The sequence below is a fragment of the Cherax quadricarinatus genome, chromosome 17, assembly GCF_038502225.1.
Source record: "Cherax quadricarinatus isolate ZL_2023a chromosome 17, ASM3850222v1, whole genome shotgun sequence".
NCBI lineage: Eukaryota > Metazoa > Arthropoda > Malacostraca > Decapoda > Parastacidae > Cherax > Cherax quadricarinatus.
This window is the reverse complement of record NC_091308.1, coordinates 27,432,473-27,438,380: the sequence shown is the minus strand read 5'-3', so window position 1 is coordinate 27,438,380 and position 5,908 is coordinate 27,432,473.

The following is a 5,908-nucleotide window of genomic DNA, read 5'->3' as shown; positions in this document are numbered from 1 at the left end:
AAAAGTATATACCTGATGTACTGAACCCGGGCTCCAGATATACTGTACTCAGTATGCTACCACTGCTACGGTCTAGCATTAAAATTGAGAGAGAATTCATTATCTTCCTTCTCCAAAATGCATCTAAATATATTTGTACGTGGAATTTAAATAATGTATAAATATACCTATGTAAATAGGATCCTCAAAAACTAAAAAAAAAAAAAAAAAGGTATCATTTGCATATCGGTGATGCTCAGTAATAACTCAGTATATTTCGACCCCCTTCTGGGATCCTCTTCAGCTTATAAAGAAAAGCATTGGGACAGTCATAGAATCAGATCTGCTAGAGATTCTGCTAATTATGTGTAGCAAAGCTACAGACTATTAACAAAACTAAAGTAAAGAATCATTAATTGCTAACTGAAGTAATTTTATTTATATTTTGTGATATACAAGCCTTTAACTAAATCTGTCCAAGCTGATAGTTTAATGTGCGCCTCCCAGCCAGCCGTCGTGCACCTCCCAGCCAGCCGTCGTGCACCGGGTGGAGCAAGAACATATTTGTGGAAAATTGCATTTATCTGAATGTAACTAATTATGTACATAACAGTAAATAATAACAAAGATAATTATTATTTATCAATGTTACATAGACAAGTAGGAATTTGGGACACCTAGGTCGCAAAAAATGTCCCCCTTCGGTACCTACCAATGTCATGATCACAAGTTGCTCTGGACCTATTAATTAAATGAAATATACATACACCAGGAATACTGGTAAATATATAAATTTGTGGACTGTATATTAAAAATAATAAATGGTTATATATATACACAATTACATAACAGAAGGAAAATATATCTTAATATCACTCACCAATTTGACTGGAGATTAATGTGTATCATACTCAGAAAACCTCACTCTAACTAAATCTATGAAAATAATGCTGGCCAGAATTACACACAAATCTAGAGAGTTTATTGAGGTTCCTGGAGCTGTCTTGTCCAGTCGCCTGATATCTCAAGTTATGCAGGAATGCACATCCACCAATTTCGCCTCCTATTTGAGAGGTGTCAACACAATTTTAACCTCTAGTGCACGAAAAATTCTTCCCATTATACCAACGTTTGTACAAAATTCAAAACCAAGATGGCGAGTCTCGTCTGCGCAGACGCAGGTTTTCCGTTTTCTATGACATAAATATTATTAAATACAGTATGGCCATCTATTTATATATAAATACTGAATTTCTGGAAAATATATACAGTATTTTCCACAATATTAATACACAAAAGACCGAAGAACTAGGCCCTAATAGGTTTAACAGGCATATATTGGTTACAACTTACTTCATCTATTGCAAGCAAATCTGGGACGTTTGCTTAATATGTCTGGTATCTTATTTTCAAAAATAAGATACCCTGACGTATCACAAACATTATTATGCTATCTCTTTATTCCTCAATGTGTAGACAATTAAGTACCTTGTATTTCTGCGGGTAAATGATTAGTATACATTATTTATTTTGTTATTGACGCATCGGCCGTTTCCCAACAAGGCTGAGTGACCCGTAAAGAAGAAGCTACACTTTCATCAATCACTCCATCACTGTCTTGCCAGAGGCCCTTATCAAACACTCAGACAGTAACTACAACAAATAGTTACAATACAGATAGACAGATCTACTGTTAAGGTGATTATTAGTAAAAAGATATACAGTGTTCCACTAACTGGATTCGTCTGTATTCGCTGGATTCGGGCGGATTCAAGCGGTTTCGTTGGAAATAAAGCCAACTCGGAACTGTTACAAAAAATTAAATACCTCTGGGAATTATAGACTAGTTAGCTAGGAAAGTTGACAAGTATTGTAAGATGACCACCACCACCATGAAGATCTGTGTAGTCTGCAGAAAGGGTAAGGGACAAAAACAGGCCTGGATTGCTTGCCATCTCTGTGGTCAATGGTTCCATGGTATATGCAGGGATGTTAAACCTGCATAAACTCAAAGAGATGTTTCTGAGTCTGCCCAAACGAGATACACCTGTATGAGGAAATGACATCTATTTTAAAAGACAAGAAAACCAATAAAACATCCTTCTTGAAAGACATGTCAGCATGGTATGACAGCTGGGAAAATAAGACGGGGCTGTCTTGGACAGTGCACCTGAGGGTGCTAGTGCTGTCCTGGAGAACAGTGCTGAGGGTGCTAGTACTGTCCTGGAGGAAAGTGCTCCAGAGGGTCCTAGTGATGTCTTAGAAGACAGTGCTCGTGAGGGTACTAGTGTTGTCCCGGAGGACAGTGAAGAAAACGTTATTCAGTCCACAGAGGTTCAAAACAAAGATACTGCTGGAGATGGATCAAAATGGGATGATGCCTCAGGGAACAGTGTCGACACACTACCAGCAAAACCTGGTGGAAGCACTGATGTCCATACAGGGGTGAAAGATAGGGACGAAACAGGAAAAATAAATGCACCAGCAGCAAACTCTACAACAAATCCTAGCAAACAGAATTACAGTCTGTGCAATAAGATCACAGTAAACAGGTGATATCAGAATATGCAAAACAACCACTGTGAAAGGACAGTGAAATTCCAAGTGCTTTCGTAACTTCTCACATTATTAAGGAAATATAAAGACAATACATCAAAGGAAGGCATATAAAGGGTCGAGACCACACCTCACCATCACATCCCACAACAAAGCAACACCTGATGCACGACGACACCCGACTCATAAGAAAGGAGGAACACTGCAGCAGGTCTGCTGGCCCAACTAGACAGGTCCTTCACGACATCCCACTAACAAAATAATTGTCCAACCCCAGTACTCTACCCAAGAATTAAGATTTATTATTTGTCCAATGTATTATTAAATTCTACCCAAATTTTATTAATTATAAATGAATCTAATTTATATAAACCAAAGGAAATATTCATATTATTTTCAAAACTGCTTTTTATGAAAGAAGATTCGATTATACTCCTGTCGACCATGGACTTGCATGATACAACTTTCTCAACTTTTTGAAAATCAATTGGATGCTTAAAATCTCACACCTGAATAAATAGAGCATTGGAATCTTGTCCAATTCTAATGCTAAATTTATGTTGTTTTAATCTTAGTTCGAGACTTTTACTAGTTTGACCGTAATAAACTTTATCGCAAATTTTACAAGGAATCTTATAGACACATACGTCAGCATTTTGGGGGGAATTCTTTATCAAAAGTTTCTTTTACTGTATCAAGATTTTTAAATACAATTTTGATATTAAAAGTCTTAAGAGAAGGAATATCAACTAAGTTTTCATGGTAAGGGAGAACCAACATATTTTTAGTTGATCATACAGTCCGATCATACAGTTGCTCTACACCGCAAGAAGCCTCTCTTCGACCCCGTCGGGGTGTAGAATTCATATTCTACAAACGTGATATCCTTTTCACAATGCTGTCGAATCGTGTGAAAATCAAGCCTGTGAATGGTGCAATAAATGACTCCTCGAAGTTAGCTTTAGCTACCGTCGTTAGGACCTGCCTGCAGGTCAAATTTACGGCAATCCACTCTCTGAAAGACTCTTTCATTGTCGTCTGCACAGATGACACGGAAGCACTAAAACTAATGGACGACTCTTCAATCAGGACCCTACAAACACAACAATTCACTCTATCCCCGTCTCCATTCTTGAAGTCGAAACGTTCGGTCTTTGTGAAAAGACTTGACAATATCGTCACCTCTCTCTCTACTGAAGCACTGAAGACATCTATTGAGGAACAAAACACGTGGGCCTCGGTAGACAGCATCTCAAAGATCCCCAACGCCACATCAATGCTAAAGATTACATTCTCAGACATCTCCATGGCTGCCCAAGCTCTCTCTGACGGTCTGGCCATCTCATATTACCACATTCACCCAAGTCATATAGAACAAGAACGTTTCACATACATCTCCCACTGCTGGACCTGCTACTCCTATAATCACACCACCAAGGACTGCCCCATCAAGAATAAGAAGTTTTGTTCAAAATGTGGGAATGATGGACACGATTTCAGATCCTGCACCATTACTACAGCACCAACATGTCTTAACTGCAAGGGTAATCATCATACCCTTGCAGCTAAGTGCCCACTCAGGAAAGAAATCATATTGAAGAAAACTAAAGTTCTGAAGAAGACCTCCAATTCACCGACATATGCTGCAATAACCAAACCACAAACCGACGCCATCAAGACTCTACACGCTAATCTACAGGCACCATCGCCCAGCAACTCCCTCTCTCCACTCCCCGACGGTGCTCCTTCCAAGGTGCTGTACTGCATGGTGTATGCACACCTTGCAAACGCAGCAAGCCCCGGCACTTTCAACACCACTATTAACGAACTATTCCGTCTGAACAACATGCCTGCCTTCAATTTTCCGGAATCCACACCTTCAGAAGACATCCTCAAGATCCTTCCCAACGTCCTGAACTTTACTGCACCTACAGACCTGTCTCCTGCCCAAGCAACTGCTCCTGTAACTTCTATAACCACTTCCACCGCTGACAACGTTGATCAAGTTGCCTCAACCACCGCCTCCCACCTCTCCCAGCCTGCTGTTACACAACCATTACACCTCACAGCTGCTCCTGTCGAACCTCAGTCACCTGCTACCACCATTGTAGATTCTCCCAGTGAATCCACTCCAGAAGAGGAAGATAACGACGACTCCAGTAAACCCTCATGGGAAAACCTTACCTTTTACACTTCTCCTTCAAATACTGACACCATGACCTGTACTGAACTCTACAAAAGCCTCGGTGCTGGAACAGTCAAGTATGCATGTGAATCACCGCTTCACTTCACACTCACCCAAGTTCTTGAGTTCATCAAGCCTCTACGTTTCACCTTCAGCAACAAGGCTAAATTATACCACCTATCTAGAAGCAGCTTCAAAAAGTTTGAAAATGGCTCCATTGCTAACCTGCCTCCTCAGTTACTCCTATAACTCCCATATGTGTTCTACCCTCTGATGTGACCTAGCCTGCTGCCAGCTACTCAAGATTCAAGACTTCAACTACCACAAGTTCAATGCAACAGTCCCTGCTATTCCTGTTCTCAAGTCTGCCCCACGATCGCCTTAGCTGCTGGGTTAAGCCCTGGCTCTATTTCTCTTACTAAGAACACTCCTCTCCAGAGCTATTCTTCATCTGTCCCGTCTTCCCCGCTCATCTCATTGGGATCTTACCTAAACTTGTTTGCTTGTTTGCTTTGGGAAGACAAGAGTGAATGTAGGCGAAGAGAAAAGGGACGGAGCAAACAGGGGCGGCGAACGAATAAAGAATGTCTACTAATATCGGTGACTATTCTATAAATGGAAGGATTGTGTAGATCGTGAGAGCGTACATAGTAGCGAAGGCAATTGGCATCACGGCGATCAGACAAGGATGGAACATTCGCTTCTGTATAGAGGCTCTCAACAGGGAAAGAGCGAAAAGCACCAAGGCACAAACGTAATGAGGAAATGGTATGGTGATACCGACAAGATGTGGAAAAAGACACTTATGTACAGTTCAGGACATTTATTAAAGGAAACGTTTCGCCACGAGTGGCTTCTTCAGTCCTAATACAGAGAAAACTAAGAAAACACATATATATATAGTGGCAGGAGTCAGGTGAGGTGACGCGTGGGTAGAGGTGGTAGTAGTAGTAGTAGTAGTAGTAGTAGTAATGGAACTAAGGAGGTGAGGCTAGAGAGGGACCTGCTGGCATCAAGTAACACCAGTTCCCAGGATGGGTAATATCCTCTTGCTTAGTAATTTTGAAATACTGTAACTACCGGATTTTTGCTTTATAGTGTTACTGACAGAAATTAGTGCAGCTTCAATGCATTTTCTCCGTCTAAAGTCGTCATCTTTAATAACTAGTTTAGCTTCATTGAATTTCA